This window comes from Camelus ferus, chromosome 3 (genome assembly GCF_009834535.1).
Source record: "Camelus ferus isolate YT-003-E chromosome 3, BCGSAC_Cfer_1.0, whole genome shotgun sequence".
Lineage (NCBI taxonomy): Eukaryota > Metazoa > Chordata > Mammalia > Artiodactyla > Camelidae > Camelus > Camelus ferus.
The window spans coordinates 104,834,297-104,861,797 of NC_045698.1; the positions used below are offsets into that span (position 1 = coordinate 104,834,297).

The 27,501-nt window shown below is 43.6% G+C and overlaps 1 protein-coding gene across 2 annotated transcripts in view; it reads right to left on the reverse strand.

The window, feature by feature from the left end:
- Positions 1-27,501, reverse strand: part of HTR4 (5-hydroxytryptamine receptor 4) — a 353,363-nt gene that overhangs the window by 305,585 nt on the left and 20,277 nt on the right. The window contains exon 1 of one of the 2 annotated variants that reach the window (XM_032477072.1): positions 412-776. The exons of the other annotated variant lie outside the window; for it this stretch is intronic. The gene's annotated coding sequence lies outside the window, so the exon portion shown is untranslated. Of the gene's footprint in view, positions 1-411; positions 777-27,501 lie in introns of those variants that run through there. 2 annotated transcript variants of the gene reach the window in all.

A 27,501-nucleotide genomic window follows, 5' to 3' on the forward strand; every position in this document is an offset into this window, starting at 1 on the left:
TGCCCAAGACCTAAAAAATGGGCTGCAGTTTTTTAAGAGGCTCCCGACAAGGATGTGGGAACACTTCCCGAGAACTGAAAGCTCAGGAGAACTGCATGTGCTTTACCGACAGGGCCGGGGGACAGGGGACGGGGTGGGAGGGTAGGGGAGGCAGAAATAAGGCCAGAAGGGTAACCAGGGAACTGATGCCACAGGGCCCTGAAAGCTCAGTTACCATATTTAAATTGACCCTTAAAACTACTGAAAGTGTTTGAAGCAGAAAAGCATCAGGGTCAGTTTTCCATCTACAGAATATAATTCTGGCGGCTCAGTGGAGAATAATTTGAACGCGTCAAGAACGAAAGGCCGACCGGCAAAGCCCACGAACAACTCCCAGAAAACAAGAATAGAACATGGGTAATAAAGTCTAACCTTTTCTTCCATGTGCTTAGTCTAGTTTCACTTGCTCATGGAGTGCCGTGCAGAGGCTTCGCTGCCCGGCACCTCAGACCCGGTGCGAAATGTCTGCTCCCGGACACATCGCTGGGCGGCGGGCTGTGTGTAGAAACCCCGCGCCCGACACCGCAATTCAAGATGGCGGTGGCTGGCCGTGCGCCAAGACGCTGCACGGGGCACTGCCGTCCAGCCCCAGAGCACCGCGGCTGTGCCAGACTCGCGAGAACTGCACGAACCCTACAGCGCAGCCCCGCCCACAGCCTTTTTGGGCGGGCATGTGCTCTAGAGCGGGAGCTCGCACCTCTCCGTTCTTTGATCAAAGAATAAAGCTTTCCTTTGCTTCTGGGGAAGGGAAGGGAAGGGAGGGAAGGGAAGAGGAGGGGAGGGAGGGGAGGGGAGGGGGAGGGAAGGGAAGGGAGGGGAGGGGAGGGAAGGGGGAGGGGAGGGAAAGGAAAGGAAAGGAAAGGAGGAGGGGGAGGGGGAAGAAAGAAAGAAAGAAAGGAAAGAAAGGAAGGAAAGAAAGAAAGAAAGGAAGGAAAGAAAGAAAGAAAGAAAGAAAGAAAGAAAGAAAGAAAGAAAGAAAGAAGAAGAAAGAAAGAAAGAAAGAAAGAGAAAGAGAGAAAGAGAGAGAGAAAGCAAGCAAGCAAGCAAGCAAGCCAGCCCAGAGGCCAATTAGAAGGCTACAGCAGTCAAACAGCAGAGAAATGATGATGTGAGAACCAGAATGGAAAAAGTAAGGAAAAAAGATATCTGGTCCTGCTGCCAGTGGATGCAACCGGTGTTCCAGGTTCTTGTCCCATCCCAGAAAGAATTCAGAGACAAGATATAGTGGTTAAAAAAGTAAAGTGAGAATTTATTAAAGGATGGATAGTACACTCAAGGGGAGAGCGGGCAGGCTCAGGTGAGTGGCTGCCCTGAGTTTCTTTGGCAAGTTAGCTACATAGGGTGCAAAAATGAATGGGCAGAATATTCACTGGGGAGGGAAGGGTTTGGGGTCATATTCCCTGATTATCATCCCAACTCCACCTTCCCAAAAGGAGAAGGGATTTTTGTTCTTATTTAGTCTGGATCAGAAGTGTCACAGCGTTGGTGCATGATGGGTACTTCTGATCTGCAAGGCTAATTTTATTGAAATGAGGGCATAATGAGCAAAAGGTTACATTCGAACACTGGAAATTCCTGCCTTTTCTCACCTTTCTTTGTTGGTCTCCAGGCCACTCATCACCCCAAAAGGTGTGACTCCTTATCAGCCCAAAGGTTCCTGCTTTTCTTTCTCTGCCCAGGGACCCCTGGTGCTTACATGATGTATGGTTTCCTGCATTTGGCTTGTGCCCGTTCTTTCTACCCAATTCCTGCCACTTGGTCTATGTTCCCATTTCTCTGCTCATATCTAGCTATCTGCCCACTCTAACAGTCCCAGAAATATGCTGCAAGGAAAGCTGTTAGACATTAATAGAACATGGGGAGGTGAGAGAGGGGTGGAAATGGGAAGCTAGGATGAGGCTCACGTACAGGTAGATCAAGTAATCTGCCAAATGAGGTGCCATTTACTAACAGAGGGGACACAGGAGTCGGGGGTGGGGATGTCATTTTGTGGGAGGAGGTAATGAGCTCACTTGAGGACAAGCTGTGTTGAAGCACCTCTGTAGCATTTGGTAGCAATGCCCAGTGAGAAGGCAGAGTCAAGCTAAGGAGAAGGAGCTGGGCTAGAGTTCTGTGTATCTGATGATTGAGCCTTGGGAGTGAATGTAGTGAGAGGATAAGAAGGCCGTACAGAATCTGAAGAACACCAACAGGGAAGGGTTGAGCCAAAGAATAAGACTGAAAAGAACAAAAATGACTGGAGAATGAGCAGCAGCCAGAAAAGCAGCAAGGACAATGCGTACAGAGGAATAGTATAGTGTCCTGGAATCCTGCAAAGAGTATAACTCCTGAAGGCAGAAGTAGTCTGCAGACAAAGAAATGTGAACTGCATTTAGAAACCAGGAAGTTGTCGGTCACCTTTGGGAAGCCAGTTTCAGTGGCAAGCTGGGGGCAGAAGCCAGACTCTCTGGTAGCTGGTCAGCAGATGAGTAGGAGGAGAAGAAATGGAGATGGCACATGGAGACACAGGGCTATAGAGGCAAAGAGAAAGGTGGTGGGGCAGCTGGTGCAGAACCCATGCTAAATACTGGGTATCCGTTCATAGTTATCATGATGTGAACAGATGAATTAGACCAATTTCTCTTCGCATGGGACTAGAACTGATAAGCAATGTTACTACTAGTTCAGGAACCACTGAACTTCCAAATCACTGGATTTCTCTAAAAGGAAAACACCAAAAGTAAAGATTATGGAGAATATCACAACATTTGATTTGGACACCAAAGAGGCTACAATTGACCTTTTGATTCTACAGCAATAAAGAAATTATTTTTAGTATAATAATATCAGTTAACACTTGTTGATCACTCATTATGTGTTGTGTGTTATTTTAAACACTTGACACATATCAATAATTTAATCCTCACAGCAACTTGTAAGTCATTATCCCCATTTTGCAGATGCAGGGAGTTGAAGGAACTTGTCCACAGACACACAAGGAAGTATCAGAGGAAAGATTCTTTAGGGGTGTTTCTTCCTGACTTGTCCCAGGGACAGGGGAGAAAAATAAATTGACAGAGTCTAGGGCAGGAAACGTGAAGTAATTCTGAGGTTGCCAGTGTACTTCCATTCCAGAAAAGCCCTGGCATGAAAGGAGAACAAACTGGTCTTCAGACACTCTCGGTTCCTGTTTCCCAGTGGCTCAGGAGCAGACAATGGGTTTCCCTGAGCCAAATGCTTTAGGCCCTGCTGGCACTAACCACTTAACTATGTTCTTTGAATATCTAGCTGTCTGATGGCAGGAATACATCAGTGAACTAAAGATCCCAGAGGACTACTGAAAAGTAAAAAGCAAAAAAATCTTTCTTAGAAATGGTCCTCCCAATTTGATGCGATATCTGCACACCTTTATGCAATCTACTGAGTGTTTCCATACTCATTATCTCATTTAATTTCCACAACAATCCAAAGGTAGACAAGGAGGGATTGTGGCCTCTGGACCTTTGCACATCCTGTTCACTCTTCTTGGAACATTCTTTCTTGTCTCCTCTGTTCTTATGTTACTGCTTAGTCATTTGGCTTATTGTTTTCTATGCCTTGGTCTACTGAGTTAAAGGAGAAGATAACAGTCTTTGGTTGCAGACTATATGAGATTACGATCTATGTCTCTCCTTAAAGGGAAGAAACATCAATATCAGTCCATCCTTGGCTGCCTGAGTACCCCAGAAATACTCAAGGATAAGTGAAATCTAAGCTACTTAGAACTTTAAGAGGCTTGTATCAGTCAGGGTTCAGCTGGGGGGAGATTCATTGTGAGCGTTATAAAATAAAAGATCTACTAGAAAAATTAGACCTTAGACAACTGTGGGAGTTGCTGGGGAAGTGAAAGTTTTAAAAAGCATATTTGAAGGCTTAGAAAAGGAGTCATAGTAAATCTGAAAAGTCAAGCATGTCCAGCCACCAAAGTAGGCTCACAAAGGGGAGATGCATGAAAAGCTCTGAGGGACAATTACCTCTCAGTGGCTACTGCCTCTGGCAGGAACCAAGATGAGGTGGTGAGCCTGGAGCTACTGGTTGTCAAGAGGAAGAGCTGGAGGAGCTGAAACACACTAGGTATCTCTGCACCTGTTACCACAATGACCTTCAGAGAGTAACAATGGCTGCTGCTTCACTCCTGCCCTCCAAATGTTGTACAAGTTCCTCTTGTGCACAACTCTGGCCTGGGACCATAAAAGGAAGAATATGTAGTTCCCAACTAAACTAAACTGACACAGCAAAATTCCAGCACACACTCCTGAAAAGTAAAAGGCAAACTAAAGTAAGGATTCCCTAACATGGGAAGGGTTGTCACATTAGGTTCACCCTTCACTCCCTTTATGTGTCCCATATACCCGCTTTGTCATCAAATTCTATAGCATTTATCTTCACAACCACACATTCATTTATCCCCTCTTCTCTACCCCCATGGTCATCCCCCTAGTTCTGATTCTCCTTACCTTTGTCTTCAAGACCCAATGTCTTTCAAGTCACCTGCTCACTGCTGCTCTTTCTGACCTCTGCATCCTTTTCACTTGCTACTTCTGCCTACAATGCTTTTTCCCTCCTTTATACTTCAGGTCTCTGTTTAAATATCACTTCCTTCTGGAATAATGTTTGTATCACTCCAAAATTCTGAGTCAGGTACTTCTCTATTCTAGCACTCATTACATTTCATGTATTACTTAATTAATTACCGATCTTTCTCTGTATCCTCACCAACTAGTGCCTGGCAGATAGGGGCTCAGTAATTGTTAGATGATTGACAGAATCAATGAATTAACGAGTAAATGAATGATGTCTCTCCATTTCCCATGTGTCTTCTCTTCAATATCTTTTTTTAACTTTTATTATTTTTTAAATTGATGTAAAGTCAGTTGACTGTGTTGTGGCAATTTCTGGTGTACAGCACAATGCTTCAGTCATACATGAATATACATATATTTATTTTCATATTCTTTTTCACCACGAGCTACTACAAGATATCAAATATAGTTCCCTGTGCTATAATATCTTTTATATTCTACATTGACATTATCTTTTTGAGAGCCTGACCTTCTTCTGTGACTTGTCATTGCCAGAGAAATAAAATACAAAACCTCACCTGTGTATTTAAGAACCACCACATGTGATACCAGCCTACCTTATTTTAAATGATCTCCCTGTGTTCCTCTCCATGTTTCCCCTGCATACCAGCCAAACTGATATACAAATTATTCCCTGGAGAAGCGTAATTATTTACAATAATTTTTTTAAAACAGCTTTTATTTATTGAACATATGTACCAGGTACTGTGATAAACACTGTATATACTATATCTTCACAATATATGCAGATGTGGATGTGAGTCATCACAATAATCACATCACAAAAGCAATCACAGTAAGAGATGAGGACACTAAGGTTCAAAAAGGATGTCACTTGCCCAAAGTCACATAGCTGACAAATGATAAAACCAGCATCTAAGCTCATGTACTATCTTACCCCAGAGTCAAGATTATAACCACGCCACTGTACCACATCTTCCTATAAGTGGTTCTCAATAACTGTTTAATTGTCCAGCTCACCACTGACAGAATTACCCCTACTCACCCTCTTGTATAAGTGCCTTTGCTTTACAGGTAAGGCGACAATTCCCAGGAAGGCTAAGTGACAGCCCCTGATGGTGGTAAACCAGAACACTGGCTTGCTGTCCAGTTGTTTCCCATTATAAGAACTGTCTCCTTCCCTGACTAGAAATTGATCTTAAACCGTGGCATGATGAGCGCGAATCCTCCCCACCAGAAGGCAGGGAGAACACTCAGCACACCTAGTCTTCACTCCGTCTGTACCCTTGCCTACAAAAATTCAGCCTTATTCTGCTGGTCCTCCAGCCATCTGTTTCCTGTTTTCTAAGAATATGGAGAAGAGTGAGTCACAAAGAGATCGTGCCTGCCTTCCAGGAGCTTCAAAATAAATAGTGACAATACTGATTGGAACTCTGGGACCAGTACACAAAGGTTCCGTGAAAACAAGCCCTCAAGACTTTCCACTCATACAAGCAATGGAGCCAGGGAGTCCAGAAAGCTGCGTGTTTATTCTGAGTGGAAAATTATCACCTTCCTGGAGGAGATGGAATTGTAAGAGAAGCTGAAACGCTTCAAGATATGGAGTCCATCCACACAGAAACTGGACGCTGGGAGGGGCTAGAGGATATCCTGGGAAGACATGGAGATGGGAAAAGTGTTTCAGACTGAAGGGGCAGAGAATTTTCTCATTCATTCAATAATTTTTTTTTCCCAAAATATACTTATGATGTACCTACTGTGAGTCAGGGATTGTACGAGAACGTAAAGCAAAAGGACTTGATTTAGAACTGTATTGACAGAGGCCATTTAAGCTGAGGTCTGAAGCTATGAAATTGGGTAAAAACAGGAAAGGCATTCCAGGTAGGTGCAAACAGCAGGTGCAATAGCCCTGAGGTAAAAGAGCACCTTGTACATTGGAGGAACTGAAAGAAGGCCCCTGTTCACAGAGAAATATTTTTTTTGACACAGAGAAATATTACCATGAAATGAGATGATGGATTGGTTAACAAGTACCAAATCATGAAAAGCCCTTTATTTTCTGGATATTTATAGTTAGGAGGTAGCAACTTAAAACTTGACTCCATAATTCTTTGGTACTCTTCCCTCTGAGAGGAGCTCTAAGTACTCATCTTGAATCTGGGCTCTGTGATGCTGTGCCAGAATCTGGGCTCAGATCTTAAGAAATGGCAACTTGTACTGTCTTTGGGGACACTGTTTGGAACCCAGCCACCATGTTGTAAGGAAGCCCAGGCAGACTATGGAGAGGCCACATGGAGAGGCCATATGGACAGGAACTGAGAGACCTGACCCCCGGCCCTGGCTGAGCTTATGGACAACAACCAGCACTAACCTGACAGCTATATGTGTGAGCCATCTTGAAAGTGGATTCTCCATCCACTCGTCAAGCCACTTCAGCTGATGCCGCAAAGAAAAGAGAAATGAGCCTGTCTTGCTGAGTCCTGCTCAGATTGTAGATTCCTGAAGTAAACAAATGATTGCTACTGTTTTCAAGTCTGTAAAGTTTGGAGAAGTTTCTTACACACCATTAGATTACCAGGAATGTACGGAAATAGGAAACTGCTCAAGAACTTTGAGTTTTAAGAATTTTTTTTCTAATTAAAGTTTTCTGTTTAGTGGGGACTGTCACAGTAATTTATTTCATAGAGTTGATCTGAGAACTGAACAAGAGTGGAAGTAAAGTGCTTTGCACAGTGTTAGGTATTTAATAAACCCTCAACAAGTGTTAGGTGTTATTGTTGCTGTTATTTTTTGAGTTTAGAGGAAAGGAAGGGGATGTAAGAAAACTGTTGCAGGAGTCATAGGATGAGTTAATGTTCACTTGGACTGGAATGGTGACAGGAGTGAATATATGGGGAAGCTAATTAGGATGTAGAATTGACAGGCAGCCAAAACTGATGGATGTAAAGCATGAGGAAGAGAAAACACTCAAGAATAACTCCAAGGCTTCTGACCTTAGAACTGGGTCGACAAATGTAGTGGACAACTGCTGAATTTGCTTTCCAGCATCTTTTCACTGTCCAAATAATTTTTTTCTCCCAATTTCCCTCTGAGGAATCAACCTGCTTTGATCCTCAATCCATTTGCTTTGAGCAGGGCTGATTCCCTCTACCTCCTTCTCCAGGTTGGATGTATTTACCTAAGCCTAAGCTCATCTCCCATTTAAGTGGTTCCAGGGTTGGATAGGACCCGAACAGGCCATCAGAACCAACAAGACTTAGTTTTAGGGCTTTTTGTTTGTTTGGCTTTGGAGAAGTAATCTCTCTATGTTGGAAATTGAACCTGTAACTCTATAGAACAGTAACAGGACATTGAACCTTCACTTCTTAAGCAATGCCAGTTCTTGGCATTGGGGAGCTCAGGGTCAAGCCTTCTCTGACTACAGCAAAGCAAGACCAATCCAGTGGAGCAGCCTCCTGATGCCTCTAAAGATCTCTGTGCTACAGCTGGGGTCTGGAGGAGCTGCAGTGACCTGATCAGCTAGGTGGTCTGATCAGCTAGGATATCTGCCAGGATTGGACATTGCCTTTTAGGAATTGTTTCAGCAAACTTAGAAGAGTCTTGCTGGGGAAAAGTCTAAAGCATTGGAGTCTCCAGACCTGATGCTTGGAAGGTTTCTAGCCAGATTTCACTGCCTTGCAAGAATGAGAGGCTTCACTTAATCTCTTGTAGAATGACAGACTGAAGGAGACAAAAGGGCCATGCAGATTCCAAGACTGGATTCCTAAGTTCCAATTTCTTCACATCTCTATCAGCCCCACTGTTCCTCCTGTAGAGTCACTTCAGGCTCCCTTCCCCTCTCTCCTGGAGTCCCAGGAGTCTCCCAGATTCATGCCTTACAACTAACCACAGGGCCTTCAGAAGGATCCTTCTAACATGCAAATCCAACCATGGCACTCCCTTGCCCATAACCTTTAATGAATCCTCCCGTCTTGGGTTTCAAACCAAGCTTCATCAAGGAGCACAAGGCCCGTGACCTGGCACCTGACCACCTGTCCAGTATCATCTCTGGCCTCCTGTCCTCCTTTGCAGTCTAGTAACAGTGGCCACGTCAAACATCTCAGACAGCGTGTAGGATGCTGAATGTGGAGGCTGTTTCACATCTCTGTGTCTTTAGCCCAAACACCCTTCCTTCTCTGTCTATCTGTTAAAGACTCACTTATCTTTTAAAACCATAACCAGGCAGCACTTCTTCTGGGAAGCCTTCCCTGACAGCCCCAAATCCTTGTCTTGTTCTGGTTTTGTACTTTCTTCCACTGTATACGTTACAGGGTGCTGTGTTTACTCACTGTGTGTGTCTTCCCTATTAAAAGTCCAGATGCTGAGTGGCTGGGATTGTGTCTTACTCATCTTCATCCCCAGTTCTTGCAATGGAATCTGGAATGTGGTATGGCATTTCTCAGGGGGGTTTTGATGACTCTTCAAACTATAGCTCCATTGTTATCATTGAATTATAACTGTCAAGAGACTCTCTTATCACTGTTATTGCTTATGTGCATACATGAAGTAAGCAACTATTAGGATAAGCATAACTAAAATCCTATAACTGCTTTATGAAGAAGGCTATTTTCTTTGACCCTTGCAACAGGGAGCTTGACAGATAAAGGGCTCCCTCAAGCCCACAGCCCCACCCACAGACCAGCACAGAAGTCTCAAAACAGGGAGGCTATGTTAGACCTACTCTTGATACTTATTTTTATCTCAGTTTTTAAATTTTTTATGTGTTTTATAGTATACTTGATAGTATATTGGTACATGCAATTTATAAATAAGTAAATATACATGTATTATGGAAGAGTACTTAAAGTTATTTTACTGATAGAGGGCATGATCAAAAACGTTTGGAGACACTGTGTTAGGGACCACGGGCTCCATGTTCGAGCACTGGAACAAGGAAGCTGATGTGATCTGCCAGCAAGTGGCAGGGTGTGTATTTTATAGTTTGGTGACAAATATCTGGCTGGGTTACATGCCTGAACTCATTTCCCATTTCCCCATTTTTCCTATTCTTGTTTACCAATTACTAGTAGTGGCAGCGGTGCCAGTTAGCAGGAAGTGAGTACTTGCTTTGTGCCAGGCGCTGTGTTAAACATTTTTGCACATTATCTCATTTAACACGCATAACAACTCTATGAGGTAGGCACTATTAGCCCTGATTTACAAATGAGGAAATGAAAGTGAAAAAACTCACCCAAGTACACAGAGCTACAAGTGGCACAGCCAAGATGGAGTCCTTAGCTGCGTAGGAGCTCCTTGAATAAGCAAGGTGGAGCTGAGGGTAGTTCTGGATTCAAATACAGACTCTTGTCGTTTATTAGCAGTCTGTACAAAAGTATTGTCTCTCCCTAGAGATACATGACACATTGTTTTAATGTCTAGTCCAAAGCCTGTAATGGCCCTCCCAGGCAGAGACAAATGAAACATGGTGTACACAGGAGCCTGTATTTCTGAAGGATGCTGTGTGCCTCACATTACCAACGGGAAACGGCTCTTATAAACAGCATGATTCTTCACCACCACTCCCCACCACCACCCTCATCATGGAAAGATGCCCAAAGTCCTAAGTGAGTCTCAAGTGAAAAGCACAGTGAACCAGCATGCCTTGTCTTCTGATGGCACGACCACACTGAGTTGTTTATTTGAAGCCAGCAACTGAGAGAAGGCAGGGAGGGTGAACGATCTTCCAAGGCAGGCAGAAAAACAACACTAGAGCAGCCAGCGAAGGCTCTCACTCCCTCTAGCAGCCCTGGGGACACAGGTCCGGGTTTTGCTCTCCACATCCTAGTGTACTCACTTCGTACTTTGCCACTCTCCTGTAGGTCCCAGTCCCTCAAGGGTAAAAACAAACAAAGCTCACCTTCCCACCTAACATTTGCATCGTGCACCTTGTTAGCCAGTTTTCCCATCCCCCACTGCCTCTTGGTATATGCCACCACCCCACTCCACCCCGGAAATTCTTAGCAGGGACAGAGGAGGTCAGTGAATCCCTGTGATGATGAAACAACGACTTGGCCAAGGTCACCCTGTGACGGAATTAAAAATGAAACTGAAGCTTGATATCTGTCTACTGCCATCTATGGAGGACCCCACTGGGTTCAGAACCTGACCTGGATGCCTGAGGAGTGTCAGGTTCGTAGTGTACTTAAGAGCTTAGCTGAGACACAGTATTCTCTTTTCCTTCTCTCTTCTCAAGGAATGGGGTCTGGCTAGGGGTGTAGTGGCTGTTTCCCAGGCATTCATCTTGGGTTGTTTTATTTTTGGCGCCCAGGCTGGGGGCAGGCCAGGGGACTCGACTAGCAGGATACCCCATCCTGCTGCTAGGAATAGAATTAGGAAGTGTTCTGCCTCCCACTGAGCCCAGGCTGTGATTGCCACAAAGCATAGAATGAACACAGATCATCAGAGCAGAAAGAGCCCTTGGCAAGGATGATGAAGTTGATGATGATGACAAAGAAAATTATTATAGTAACAGCAGCTAGCATTATTGAAGCTTGACTACATCAGGCACCGTGATAAGCACTTCACATGAATTAGTTCACATAATCTAACCTCGAGTTATTATTGCTGACACATTTATACGTTTGAGGAAATGGAGGCACAGAGTGGTTAACTTAGTTGCCCTAAATCATGCAGTTTGAAGGTGGCAAGGCTCAAAATTATGTCATCCTATTTTAATTCTCTACACATCACTTACCACTGTCTGGTATGTCATTCATTCATTCATTCATTCATTCATTTGCTTAGGGTCAGAACCTCCCAACTAGAGTGCAGACAACATGAGACTGGGAACTTGTCTGTCTTGCTTACTGCCATGTGCTTAGTGTTGAAAAGAGTGCCTGGAATGTTGTAAGGTTTCAATAAATGTTTGTAAAATATTGGATATTTGCAAAAGGAGATGGAACCTTGAATCCCACTTCACTATGAATCAGATATCAAGTCATTTCCTTCATTCAGACCTTTGTTTTCCTAAGTTTTTGAAATGAGAGCTGTTCCCAAAGCTAGCTAATTTCATGTCCTCCATCACCACAAATCAGCTTGACCAATTTCTGAAATCCCTACAAATAAAAAAATAAGCCTTAAATGTCTTTTATAGCTAGCTTTTGGACTCAGTGGTCTATCTGTGAAACTCATCCATATTGTCTCACATAGTGTGTTTTTTGCATTGCTGTGTGTTACTGTTTGAATATGTCAAAATATACGTACTCATTCTATACATGTTGAGGGGCGGTGGTGACAATAGACCTGTGGTTTAGAAATTTTGTTCCCTGAAACACCCCTCCCCTACCAGGGGTAGCATGAGGGAGGGGCCAAAAGAGCCACGTCTTTTTGTCCCTTCCTCTTGCCTGTACCCCCTTCCAACTACAGCAGTTTCTGGTTTTATCTATTTTATAGATTGGCATCCAAATATCTAGGTACTAGGTGAGTCTGAGGAAGGGTGATGCAGTGAAGCTGGGGTACCCTGGAATCAGAGCCCACAGCCGGCAAAGCCCAGTGCTTAAGCTACTCTGAAGGCTGCCTGAGAAGCACTGTAACCTTCCAGTTGGAGTAGCTGCACCCTGGACTTCAGGATTTAACTAAGGTTCACTGCTGTGCTTATGTCTAGCTTCCATGAGAACAGCTAGAAAGCTGGATAAAACACAAGATTTAAAAAAAAAAAATTCTGTTTCAAAGCATTAAAGAGTAACCAGGACTTGCAGGATCAAGATCCTAGAAAGAAAGAGATGAGCCCCCTTTTGTTTTTTCCCTTTGGGCATTTACTGCATCTTAGGGTATCAGAGCAAGAGGCTAAAAAGCCAAGCAGGTGTTTGAAAAGCTCAGCAGATTTAACATTCTCGAGGTGTTAGGGAAACAAAAACTGTCATCCAGAAGCAGACAAGGCAAACGGGGCCTGATAAAGACCTCAAGTCCCACTTAGACCCCTGGAGGGCCATGTCCTAGGGATGTAGGGACGGTAGAGGTAGAGCAAACCTAACAAGGGCTAAAGCCTTGACTCAAGGCCCTACCTGAATCAAATTCATCTAACCATCTGCCAGAATAACAGGTGAATCTGTAATGTCTTACGCACTGGATATATCTTGCATAACAAGAAACAGGACCAAGAGGGAAAAAAGACACCAGAGTCCAGTCCATAGGTAATGCAGATACTGCAGTTATCAGACATACACATACACTTACAAGTAGCTGTGATTAACATGTTCAAGAAAATAGATGACCAGATGGAGAATTTCACCAGAGAGTTGAAATCTGTGAAACAAATCAAGTATGTTCTAGAATTGAAAGACCCAAGAGCAGAAAGGAACTCTCACTGACCTGTGACCACATTCCCACAACATCTACGCTTTGGCAGGGATGCCCACTCTTGGTTGGGAGGTAAGAGGAACCAAGGAGTGGAAAGAGAAAAAGAAAAACTGACCAAGATTCATAAGAAGCTCCAAATCCCACCTTCCTCCTCTGCTGTCCAAATGTGACTTTGGAGCCCTGGTCATGAGGCCTGAAGTTGGCATGAGCAGTTGCTCTCAAATGAGTGTCCAAAAAACCTTGAGATTTCATGGACATGAGTCAGGAGCCACTGGGGGAGATGAGGGGCTCAAGGGCTGACATCAGTAGCCCTGCAGTTAAGTTCATATCGGTCTTTTATACCCAACTTCAAAATCCTCTCTATACCATCTCTAGAAGTGGTCATGTACTCTTGCCTGGAGTCCCTGTGAGGCTGGGAAGGCTCGCACTTTATGAGGCAGCTCATTTTTCTTTTTCTGAGATGCCACCTATTAATACTGCTTGCCTTCAAGTGTCCAGACCCACCGTTCACACGGCTACTTGCCTCTCCAGCCTCCTCTCCCCGCACCATGTGTACTCCACATCTCAGCTAAACCAAGTTTTCTCCAGATCTTCTCTGTACCAGGCTCTTGCCACCAAGGCCTTGCATGTGTGATCTTCTCATCCAGAATACTTTAATCACCCGCTCTTGGCTCCTGTAATTCTTATTTAGCATCTAGTCTTGGTTTTCATCCTTTTTAGGGCGGGAGAGAATTTTAGTGATCCCCCACTTCCTAATCTATATGAAATGCCTATGTGTTCAACAGCACCGTATACATCCCCCACCACCACAAGTGCCACCCTGGACTGTGACCGTCCACTTACTTGTCTGCCTATAGCTTTGTGTTGGGGGGACCATTGCTTGTGCTGTTCATTGCAGGCATGGAGACTGCAGGTGCCTGGCGTGTTCTAAGGGGTTTAATAAGCAGGAATGAATAGCAGGGCACTTAGCACAACACCTATCACATCGGAGGCATGCATTCATTTTTGTCTTTGAGCACAGAACTAGGAGCCCAGAGACCTGGAACAACTCCCAAATCTGTTATTAACTCTGGAATTACTGGTGGCAAGAAAGCCACCTTCCCTTCTTGGGCCAGTTTCTCTGTCTGGAAAAGGAGTACATTGGGCTAGCTCTAGAGCAGTCCTCACAGCTTTTATTCTGTCTTTCTGCTCTCAGGAGAAGGCCCCTAAGCAAGGATGGGCGAGGCCCAGAGCCCTGTACCATGGGTCTGTGTTGGCAGCACCAGCAGATTCAGCTGCTGGCTGCCAGCCTCTCTCTGCGAGTCCACTGTCTGCAGCCAGTGATAAGACTTGCTGGTAACGTGGAGGAACATTCTGAGACAATGAAAACTTCATTCTTTAGCAATAGGAAGCCTGTGTGAAAGGAGACTTGGGGTAAGGCCTGGGGATACATTCCTGCAGCAAAGTTCCAGATTAATAAGACTTCAGTTCTCTGGGCCTGTGGGTCCTGTCCTTCCCAAAGAGAGGCCAGAATCTTAAATGCACAGCCACTGACTCCAAGCATAGCATTTCCTTATTCCCCTGGGATTCCATTTCTTCTGTGCTGGGTCTCATAGTGGCTAAGACAAATTTAGAATAAACGGTTTGCCTTCTGCCCTGTAACTTAAAACAGGCTGTGTGGTGTGGTGGATGGAAGTGCATCTCACGGGGAGATATGAGGCCAAGTTCCACACCTGTCCTCTGTAAATAACTAACCTATAACGTGACCCCGAGGGCAGCTCTGTCCCCCTCTGGGCATCAGTTTCCTCATCTATGAAATGAGAGGGCTCTCCAGTTACCTTCTGGCTCTAACATTCTCAGGTTCTAAGACAAGGCTGAAGGTGGTCCCTGACTACCTCCAAAACAAAGCCCAAAGGAACATGAACAGAAATGCTTCCTTCTCATCTTGCTTTACAGTTTTTTTTCTCTGCTCTTTCTCCACTGAGTTGTGCCCCAAAATAGTCTCATGGAATCAATTAAGGGGTACATAGAGCAGACAATTTAATTCATGTTTCTTATAAAACATTTGGCTCCCAAGCTAGTAAGACAGCATCAGAGAATATAAAACTTTATTTAATAAGAACAATGTACTAAAAATATCCTTTACTGAGCCACTGGGGTAATTAAAAGGGCACCAGTTCTCCTGGAACCAGAATCAGGAGTTCCAGCTGCTCATCCCTGTTCAGCCACAGCCTGACTTCTTCAATTTGATCTCAGTTTTGCCACGTGTACAAAGCTTTCCCTACGTCCTTCTTGACTCTACTATTGTGGAATTCTATTATATAGAATAAGTTTTCCCAAATTTGTGTGGGGCTTTCCCTGGTCGATGTGGGTGATCTATTATTTGTTTTGTGGTTTGTTGTTGTTATTGTTACTGTTTTGCTTATCTTGCTACTGCCAGTGCAGTCAACACTTCAAGCCAGGAAACGTTTCTCATCAGTCAGAACAGACACATCTCAGTAATCACATCAGATGCTCGCTTCTATTAAAATGTCATGAGGCCCAATACTTCAGAGCTACAGTAATCAAAATAGCATGGAATTGGCACAAAAACAGACATACGGATCAATGGAACCAAACAGAGAGCCCAGAAATAAACCCACACACTTATGGTCAATTAGTCTTCGACAAAGGAGGCAAGAATATACAATGGAGAAAAGACAAGTCTCTTCAGCAAGTGGTGTTGGGAAAACTGGACAGCCTCGTGTAAATCAATGAAGAACACTCCCCACACCATACACAAAAATAAACTTAAAATGGCCTAAAGACTTAAACATAAGACAAGACACTATACACCTCCTAGAAGAAAATATAGGCAAACATCCTCTGACATAAAACTTAGCAATGTTCTCCTAGGGCAGTCTACCCAGGCAATGGAAATAAAAGCAAAAATAAACAAAGGGGACCTAATTAAACTTGTAAGCTTTTTGCAGCAAAGGAAACCATAAGCAAAACAAAATGACAACCTATGGAATGGGAGAAAATATTTTCAAAAGATGCGACTGACAAAGGCTTAATTTCCAGAATATATAAACAGCTCATACAACTTAATAACAACAATAACAACAACAACAAAAAAAAACCCAATTGAAAAATGGGCAGAAGACCTAAACAAGCAATTCTCCAGTGAAGACATACAAATGGCCAATAGGCACATGAAAAAATGCTCAATATTGCTAATTATCAGAGAAATGCAAATCACAGCTACAATGAGGTATCATTTTACACCAGTGAGAATGGCCATCATTCAAAAGTCCACAAAAAATAAATGCTGGAGAGGCTGTGGAGAAAAGGGAACTCCCTGTACTACTGTGGGAAGGTAGTTTGGTGCAGCCATTATGGAAAACAGTATGGAGATTCCTCAAAAAACTAAAAACAGACTTACTATATGATCTAGTAATCCCACTCCTGGGCATATATCTGGAGGGAACTCTAATTGGAAAAGATACATGCACCCCAATGTTCATAGCAGCATCATATACAATAGCCAAGACATGGAAACAACCTAAATGTCCATCGACAGATGACTGGATGAAGAAGCTGTGGTATGTTTGCACAATGGAGTACTATCAGCCACAAAAAAAGAATAAAATAATGCCATTTGCAGCAACATGGATGGACATGGAGATTGTCATTCTAAGTGAAGTAAGCCAGAAAGAGAAAGAAAAATGCCATAATATCACTCATATGTGGAATCTAAAAAAAGAAAAGAAGACACTAATGAACTTATCTACAAAACATAAACAGACTCACAGACATAGTAAATAAACTTACGGTTACCAGAGGAGGAAGGGGGTAAGAAGGGATAAATTGGGAGTTTAAGATTTGCAGATACTAACTGCTGTATATAAAATAAATAAACAGCAAGTTTATATTGTATAGCACAGGGAACTACATTCAGTATCTTGTAGTAACCTATAATGAAGAAGAATATGAAAACGAATACGTGTATGTATATGTATAACTGAAACATTATTCTGTACACCAGAAATTGACACATTGTAAACTAACTTCAATTTTTAAAAAATGTCATGAGGCCAATGCTGAGGAAGGCTCCCAGAGTTGTCTGAGATCCTGTTACTCCACCCTGAGGCTGAAGTGCTGGTTCATGCCCTGCTCACTGCTCTGGATCAATCACCAATTTCATCTTCCAAACAGGAAATGGACCCATAGATGGTCTGAGATTTCCTGAAACATCAGGAAAGATGCCTTACCACCTCATTTTCTAAATCCTCTGAGTGGAAAATAAGACCCAGAGATATATTGGTCTTTGTGGGGCTGAACAATTACACCTGGGCTCTGCACACCACATATGAGAGTTCAGAATCAAGGCTACTTATAAAGGAGTTTTAACAAGAAGGGAAGCTGACTGGAGAAAAATTAGGAAGTAAGGAGGCAGAAGAGAGAAACAAGAAGAAGTAGAGAAAAAGGAAGTGTGTACCATGAAACACTTAGGGCACCTAAAATGAGTCTTTGAATGAAGAACACAGAGGGTTCAATGTCTGAATAAATTTGGACAATGCTGACTAGTTTTTCTCTCCTCTTAGAGGTTTATAGTATGCCCTAGCATATTAAAAATCCTTGTAAAGTTCTGCGACTTAAAAAAAGCTTTTAAGTTTAACCTAGTCCTAACCAAACTTTTTGCTACAGAACTCAGTTTCCTCGTAATACTTTTTAATTTTTGTGGCATAGATAGTCAGAAAAACCAGTCTAAGGAAACCCAGGGTGCTGGAGTGAAGAGGTATAAATAGGGAACCAGTTCCTGTTTCCAAGGAGCTTACAAAATATTTGCCTACATGCAGGATTTTGCAAGATATAAAGACCAGTTGAAGGTAACGGGAAAGGATAGTTATGCTCCAGGGAAGCGATACAGACAGACCACGTTGGATACCCTCTCTTAATTCACAAGTTTCTGAAGCACCTAGTATATATGCCAGACACCATGTTGGGCCCTAGGGATACACTGGTGAGCAAGGCAGACACAACCTTCCACTCCAAGAGCTTAACTTCCAGTGGGAAGAGATAAAAAAATAAGTGCACAAGTAAGTAAATGTAGAATGACAAGTCAGAGGAGTGAGCTGAAGGAAAAGAGTGGGGTTCTCTCTCTAATAAAGCAATGGGAACAACTGCTTGAGCTGGGTCAGCAGTGGTGGTTTTTTGAAGGGTATGACATTAAAGTTTCCACTTGAAAGACAAGAAGTCATGCATGATGCAAATGGGGGGAAAGGATCAAAACACACTTTATGGTGCAAGTTAAGGATGTGGGCTTGGCCTTCGAGCACAAGTAGGTTTAAAGAGAGAGAAAAAGGTGTCCAGTCACTTGTTAATTTAGACAATGTTGTATTGAGCCTCTAAGCTGATTCACTGAGCTAGGGATGCAGCAGGGATGAGCTGAAAAGCCTTTGGATTTCCTAGAACATTCCATTGGAGAAGATGCAGGAAAGGTAAAAACAAATAAAAGAATGAAGTCATTTCAGATAGTGAAGAAAATGCTATGAAGGAAAAAAATAGCAGGGTGATGGGATGGGGTGAAGAAGAGGCAGTATTAGAAGATGTGATCACAAATGATAAATGCTGGAGAGGCTGTGGAGAAAAGGGAACCCTCCTACACTGTTGGTGGGAATGCAGTTTGGTGCAGCCATTGTGGAAAACAGTATGGAGATTCCTCAAAAGACTAAACATAGACTTACCATATGACCCAGCAATCCCATTCCTGGGCATATATACAGAGGGAACCTTAATTCAAAAAGTTACATGCACCCCAATGTTCATAGCAGCACTATTTACAGTAGCCAAGATATGGAAACAACCTAAATGTCCATCAATAGATGACTGGATAAAGAAGTTGTGGTATATTTATACAATGGAATACTACTCGGCCATAAAAAATGATAAAATAATGCCATTTGCAGCAACATGGATGGCCCTGGAGATTGTCCTTCTAAGTGAAGTAAGCTAGAAAGAGAAATAAAAATACCATAGGATATCACTTATATGTGGCATCTGAAAAAAAAAAAAAGACAAATGAACTTATATATAAAACAGAAACAGACTCACAGACAGAGAATACAGACATGTAGTTGCCAGCGGGGGGGGGGGGGGTGTAAACTGGGAGTTTGAGATTTGCAGATACTGACTGGTATATATAAAATAGATAAACAAGTTTATACTGTATAGCACAGGGAAATATATTCAATATCTTGTAGTAGCTTATGGTGAAAAGGAATATGAAAACAAATACATGTATATACATGTATGACTGAAGCATTCTGCTGTACACCAGAAACTGACACACGATTGTAAACTGACTATACCTCAATAAATAAAAAAGAAGAAGACATGATCAGAGAAGGACTTTCTGAGCATTTACTATTTGAAATTAGATCTGAATGACAGAAAGGAGAGGGCTGTATAAAAAGCTGTCTAGAGAAAATACACCCCAGAGAGAGGATATAGCAAGAACCCTAAGGTGGGGAGTGAGCCTGGGACATTCAAGGAACCCAAAGAAGTTTCTAAGTGCAGGGAGCAACATGACCCATGACAGAGAAGGAAGAAAGTTAAGATTTGTTTAAAGTCCACTTTGGCTGAAATAGAGCCGTCCACCCATAAAGAAACAGAGGGTGAAAAGTTTAGAAAAGTAGGCTGTGACCACTTGAATATCAGGGTAAGGAGCTGAGATTAGTTCTCAACCTGTTTTCCAACACCACCTATGACATTGTTCTCAGGCACAAAGCACTCTACTAATATGCCCACACTTTCACTGCCCACCAAAATGTTGCAGAGCACAAGAAACTACATTAGTTTGAGAGTAACTATTAATAATATTTCATGAATGGCCTGTATGACAGAAATCACTTCTTAAGCCTCAATATTCACTCTCCCCTTCTTTCTCAGTAATACAGCCATACAGTTTTAGGTAGGAGCATTACTATATTTCCAAGCATCCCTTGTAGTGAGACTTGGCCATGTGACTAAATTCCGGCCAATGGGATGTAAGCAGAAGCAGCAAAGTCAAGTCCCAGAATATGTCCCTGAGGGAGGGAGTGTGTCCTTCCTTCTCCCTCTTCCCCCTGCTGTCTGGACCACAGATACAATGGTTGGATTTCCATCTGGGATCTTGAGGACAGGGTCACCCCTAGGGATGGTGAGCAGAGATCTAGAAGAAGCCTGAGTCCAAAATGACTCTGGAGGTTCCATACCAGCCATAAGCTGTCCACTCAGTGTTTTATGGGACCAAAAAGTGGACTTCTGTCTTGTTTAATTAGCTACTATTTTTGTGGTCTTTGTTATAAATAACTCAAGCTGGATGCTAACTAATGCAGCCACTTACTACAAGTTGTACCATTGGATAAAATAACCCTATTGAAATGCAAGTGAATGAAAATATATGTATTATAAAGGTAACCATGAACCCTACTTATATTCTACATATACATCATATACATAGATTCTATATATCCACATATTTCTTAAGGCAAATCTTTCACAAACATCAATACTTAAATTTTTTTTTTAATCACAGGTTAGTATTTGAAATACAAACCACAACAGATCCTAACGGCATTAGTGTCATGACGCTAAGAAAGAGAACTCCATATGACATTTGATTTGGTGAGTCCCTGGGGCAGGGCACAATTGACATCTTCCAGAGCAGCTGGAGCTGGTGTGATTCTCATCAAAAGAGACTTGGCCTGTGGATTAATGTTGGTTTCTCACAAAGTTAAACATAATCTTCCTCAGATGACCCAGCAATCCCACTACTAGGTATTTGCCCAAGGCAAATGAAAACAATTGTCCAAACAAAGACTTGCACATGAATGTGCAAGAGTAGATAAACAAATTGTGCTACATACAATGGAATGCTTCTCAGCAAGTAAAAGCATTGAACTTCGATACAGAAAACATAGATGAGTCTCAAAACCATTATGGTGAGTCAGAGTAGCCAGACATCAAAGAGTACATTGTCGATGATCCCATTTATGTGATATTCTAGAAGAAGCCAAGCCAATCTAAAGAAGAAACAACAGAAAGCAGGTCAGTTATCGTCTCTCACTGCAGGGCAAGTGGGGATTGGCTGCAAAGGAACACAGGGAAACTTTCTAGGGTGATGAACTGTTTTCTGTCTTAACTGGGGGGGTGATCTCTCAAGGGTATTCATTGGTCAAAATTCATCAAACTGTGCACTGAAAGTACATGCACATTATTGTATGGAACGTATATTTCAATAAAGTTGATTTTAAGGCTTTTTTTAAATTATCAAGCTAAACAGGAAAAAAAATGCTTTAGAGAAAGAAGGCAAATAGTGATTTGAAATTAGGAATCCCAAATATAAAGTTAAAAGAACAGATGTTTTCAACTGCTGCTATTTGGGGGTTTGGGGTTTGTTTTTGTTTTTGTTTTTGTTTTTTTGTTTTTTAGCAAGCTGCTTCTCTCATGAAGACTTTGGATAGCTGTGCCCCAGGAGGAGAAGCAGTAAGGACTGATTTCCTGAAAAAGCAACTCCAGGGCTGCCAGTGGGTAACAAAGAACAGATGTGGGAATGCACGGAGGGGCTGGGCTCATTTGTGTATGAGACAGCCCTAGGGCAGCACTTGTCAAATCATCTGCGCTGAAGGATCAGGTGCTTTTTTGTTGGGGTGGTGGCTTGTTAGTTTTGTAAAACAAAAAAAATCACATAGCATGTCATACCACTGTGTGAGTCTCTGAACACCTTCTTGGTGTATGTCTGGCTGGGTCACAGACTGTTAGCAAACATGCACAGACTGGCCTGGATGCTCAGAGCACTGCCCTGGGGCTTCCTAGAACTGCTTGGGGTACAATTTGGAAGAGACTGAAATCCCATGTCAGCAGAGAGGCAGGAGCCAAAGACAACAGGGTTATGGATATGATCGTAGCCTTGTATGTACAGGGTGGACAGTGAGGTCTGGGGAAGTGTGCTCACAAAGATTTCAAAACAGATGCATGAGGTCAACTAAACAGTGTTTTGGGAAGATCTATCTGGCAGCACACTCAGGACAGTGAGGAATGAAGAGGCCTGAATCTCGGGACTGATGTGGAGATTGTCACAACGGACCAGGTGGGAGATGACTGGGATTTGAATGTGGTGGCAGCTGTGGAACTGGAAAGGAGGGAGTGTCAGCCAGATGGCCAGGAAGAGATCCACAATGACTGGTGATGGGCTGGAGAGGGGCCTGGGGGGTGAAGGCAGGGTGGAAACAGGTATTCTGAAGAATGAGAAGGGAAAGGGAAGAAGCTTGTGTCTGGGGCCTCCGTTTGCTCTGAGAAATAGGAAGAAGGCTCCCTGGGCCTGGCAGTCTCCGGAGGGCTGACTCTGCTCACCTTGGCCTCTGGCCCAGCAATCCCTGACTTCCTGCAGCCCACAGTGCCACCCACAGTGGGTGACAAAGGGGGTAGGTCAGAGCAGGGGAGAGAGCCCACGCCTTTGTGTGCACCCCTTTCCGTGCCTGGCGTGCCTCCTTCCTCCCACCTAGAGCTCCTCCCCACCTTCTAGGCCTGGCCCAGGTGTCACCCCAGGGCAGAATGAATCACTCTCTCACTCTTGGCTATGCTGCCACGGGGCCCCAATGTGTTAGAGCTCTCAAGTCAGGTCCCAGACCAGCTGCTCACATGGGCTGCCCTACCACATGGCAGCCTCCCCACGGGGGCTATGTCCAACTTCAGCTTCACCAGCCTTTAGCACAGTGCCTGACGCAAGTGACCGCACTCAAAATGCAACATAAACAGATGAGGGAGACACCGAAGGAATGACCAAAACAGGCAGGAAGGTCAATGGCATGGGCTCAACAAGCCAGAGGTCACAGGAGTTTTCTTTCTTCTGCCCTTGATACATGTATGGCGACCATTATTTGAAACATGAAACTTCCTCAACCCCAAATACTTTAGGGGCTCCTCTCTGCATGAAAAAACAACTGGCATACCATCAGGGTAGAAACTATATTCTGGATTTAGTCAGCAACACCGAGCAGTCTCAGATTTAAAGGCTGTAAGAAGCTGGGCTGAGGCTGATCTGACTGGGTGAACTGGGGAGTCCGTAATGTCGGTCTGAAGACAGGGATCAAAACAGAAGCTGGATAGAATGGAATATAATGCAAAAAGTAAACCCACACATAAATGGCAAACTGATTTTCAACAGAAGTGCCAAAGTCATTCAATGGGAAAAAAGATTGTCTTTTCAACAAATGATGCTTAAATAATTGGCTATCCATATGCAAAACAATGAACCATAATCATGACCTCATACTATGTAAAAATATTAACTTGGAAGGTTATAAACTTAAATATGAGAACTAAACTATAAAACTTTTAGAGGAAAACATGAAAAAATCTTTGGATGATGGAAATGCTTTATAAATGATATGGTTATGTGATTGTACACACTTGTCAAAACTAATCAAATTGTGTATTCTAATTTTATTGTATGAAAATACATCAATAAAGCTAACCATAACTGTATCATCATGCAATTTTGTTTAATGTGCACTTATCTTCTTAAATTCACTTATCAAAGTATATGTTACAAATTGAAAAAAAGAGAGAGAGAGAGAGAAACCGGGTAACCCTTCAGATCTACTGGTCCTGAAGTCAGTGGTGTGAATACAGAAATAGGTGGGATTATCAGAGACCTGGAGATGGAAGCCAGCTTTCAGGGTGGGTTGCCCATGCCTGCAGGCAAGGAGCAGCCTGGGGTTTAGGGCGCTTTCTGATGGGTTATGCCCTGGCTGCAGAGAATGTTACATGCTTTGAGTATCACCTCTGCTCACACCCCTTTAGCAGAAGGAATCAGCCCAGGGATTTTCTGATCCAGAGAAGAGGCTTCTATAGCACAGAGAGGAAAGGGATTGAGACCCCAGAAGGAAGTTACTAGCACAATCAGGAATAAGAGTTTTCAGTTTGAAGCAGGAATTCCTGGACAGGAAAAGTTAAGTAGTAAAACCAGGACAGTGCTGGGTAAAATGGGACAGGTTGTTCAGTCTAGTTGGAAGGCACCTTAGAGATCATTACCCTACCCTCTTTCATAAAATATAGTCCTAGAGAGGGCAAGTGACTCGGCCAAGTTCACACAGAAGCCGGTGGCTGGGAATGGAGCCCAGGTCTCTAACTAGCTCCTCAGGCCTTTCTCTCGATGGCATTTGCTTTCAGCATCCTCTGGACACTTGCCTTCTTCATTTCCTCGACTACAGCTACTTCCTTGGTACCACCCCAAGCAGGGGATTTTCCAACAGCTGATTATCTGCTGTTAGACTGGAGGGATGTTGATGTGCCCCCTCGTCACCTCCTGTTTCCACGACAGAGAGGCGTCAACATTAGGAGACCGCTGAGAGAGCCATCATGGGCACCGTGGTCCTTCTGCCTTGCCAGAGGCAGGCAGTGCCCCAGGAGCTCCCTGACTTGTTCTCTGGCAGCCTCTGTCCTCTGTCTAAGTAAGGAAATACTCTCATCCAAGCCTGGACCAGTGGATCTGCTTCTCTCTCTTCCTCTTGGACCCCAAACTAGACACAAAAAAAGTCTCAAAAGGGATAAAATTCTCTTTCTCTGTCACCCAGTGTCTGTCTACTCCATCCTCCTTCAGAAGTGGAACTGCTCGTTAATCCATGATGTGGACTGGCAAACTCACAGGGGCTTTTCTGGAGCACTGAGGTGGAAGTTTTGTAATAAAGCAAGTGAGGATTTAAATGAGGATTAAATAAAATAAGATTTGGGAAATGGCAGAGGGTTGTGGCTGAGAGCCATGGCTCTGGAGCTCCTAGACCTGGATTCAAGCCCCAGGTTTGCCACTGACTAGATGTGTGACCTTGAGTAAGTCACATTGCTTCTTTGAGTTTCAGTTTCCTTGTCTGAAGTGTGGATAAAATTAGTACCTGCTTCATAGGGCCGTGAGGATTAAATGTTAATGTATGCAAAATAGCCTAGCGCAGTGCCTGGCACAAAATAGGCATTTGATAAATATTTGCTGAATAATGAACTGAAATGACTGGCAAGGCTGGGATATGAAAAAAGATCTGGCTAACTCTGAAACCAGTGCTCTTAACCTCTACGAAATGTTGATGCCTAAACTTGCCAAGTACCTCCCCCCTAGGCAAGAAGGGTAGGAGATGTTCTTGAAATAGCTGGGTGATTCTCCTTGAAGCCCCTTCTAAGCCTCAAACATCCACAGCTCTCTCCCGTTTCCTTGGATACATTCCAAAGACCGTCAAAGGGGAGGAGCTTGGGAAGGGAATAGCACCTCCCGACCAGAGATGTCTCCACACGAAGGAAAAGGTGTACTAGCAGAAACAGCTAGTAGATCCGGCTTCGTTCTACACCCAGGATGGGATGTTTCTGCCTTTCAGGTTTAGCGTCGTGGTGTGCCAGGGCAGGACTGGGACCATAGGGAGATGCTAGTCGATGAGAACACAGAGGCCCAGAGAGATGGAGCAGTTAGCTAATGATTGCACAGCCAGGTTGTGGCAAAGCCAGTACTGGAGCCCAAGTCTCTTGACTTCCAGCCCCAGACTCCCTGCCACTGCCTCCCTAAATACACGGGCTCTCAGAATCATTAGGGCTCGGAATTCGTTCAGCACTAATCTTTTGAAATCCCCATGGGCCCTCCCACAGTCCCTGTCAAGGACAAAATCACTCAGGGGGAAAACTGTATTAAAAAGTCTTTCAAATTGGCAGAGGAGGTGTTCCCTCAGACAGGAGCCCCAAAGAGAACAGAGTTGAAATACTGATTTGATCAGAGGATCATCTGGGCTCCACATCTTGTGCACTTTTTATCATTTTCAGTGTTTTAGAGGGGAAGTGACAGGCTTATGAGCCTGAAGTGCTCTGATAAGTGCATTCCAAATGCCTCTGCAGTGATGCCAAAGGAGGGACAGGCCTCATTCAGACCTCACCAGAGGCTTAGGGAAACAGGTTGCTCCAATCCTCAGTCAAGTTTATTAAGAGGTGCCCCACCGACCCCACCCATGAATTCCAAACAATGGCTTCATTCTCACTGTCCTTCACAAGTAGGTCACTGGCCTGGCTGGGGAAGGGACTCAGGAACCCCAGAATATCAGAGCTCAGGAACACGTGAATGACATGCCTTCCCTCTTGGCTAAAGGAACTGAGGCTCAGAGAGAGAAGAGGCTTGTTCAAAGTCACAGTTTGGGCTCAAGGTGAAAGTTTTGGCCTCTTCATCCCTCGGTCTTCTTTGACTGCAGCGCAGTCACCAGAGCAGTTCAGATAACAGCATCTGACAAAGCAGCCAGAGCTCCAAGGAAGCAAGGAGCAAGAAGAAGCATCTAGTAGACCCCTGGGAGTGAGAAAAAGCACCCAGCCACTGGGAGCTTCCAGGAGTACTTGGTAGCCCAGGAGGCCTGTCCCCTCACAGCACAAGTTATCTCAGTGCAAGCAGCCAGGTGCTTGCAAAACGTGAAGCCACGCCTACTTCACACACTCACCAAAAAAGAGAAGTGAGCCTTTCCCTTCCCCCATCTCCTTGCATTCCTGAAGCTGGATTTCCTGAGCAGATGTCACCGGGAAAAGGGACCCCTTTGTTTGCAATAAGAGATATCCATGTTAGATGCAAAGAAAGAAAATCCAAGTTTCAGAGTTAATGGCAGCACTATGGAATTTCCTCCTTTTGAGGTGCCTTAATTAAAATAGTAGGCATCCATGGATGCTCTGGGAACATGTAGTTCTGGAATTGAATAATCCATGTATCAGGTCTGGAAAGCTTGCTTGTACTGAATCATTTGCTTTTGTTGGGATTTGAGTCGGGGGTTGGGGATTTTCTTTTTCATTTGTTTTGGTTTTGATAGCCAGGGGTAGGGTCCTTCCCAAATACAGTCCTTGGAAAGATTTGGTTCAGCCCAAACAAAACAACAACAACCCGTCTGAAAAATAAATACCTGGACATGATTAGAAAGCATGCGCAGAGTCACAAAACAGATGTCGGTACCTAAAGTCACCTTCAGGACCTGCTGACACAGGAAAACTTTTTGTCTCAAACGACAAAGACAGCAGAGGCACCTCTATGAAGCAGACTCTAAAAACAACCTAACCATTCCTTTGTGCATCAAGGTACAAAATCTTCAGACTTGCATGAGAAGATATTTTAAAACAAATCCTTGAAGTTCGAAAAGAAGAAGAGAAGTGTGTTTTTCAGAGAATCAAGTAACGTTCTCAACAGTGCAAAGCAAGAGAACTTTACCCTCCACTAGGCTGCTAACCTGGACAATGCTTATCCCCTCTGCTGTAGACTTTCCCCAACAGCTGAAGGACCAACCAGAAAGGACTATAGTAAACAGCAGGCACTTAGTAAACATTTGTTTTACAAGTAAGAGCCAGAAAGAGAATATTTTGTGTGTGGAAATTGAAAGTTTAAAAAAAATCATCCTAGTCAAAGCTTTGAAGGCATTAAGAGAAAAGAGTGGTTGACCTATTTCACTTTGAGCAAAGACTAAGAGGAGCTAATATGGGTCCTCCTGACAAGAGGGCAACTAACATTTATTGAGTGCCTTCTGTATGCCAGTCGCTATGCTGAGTGTTTCCTATCAAC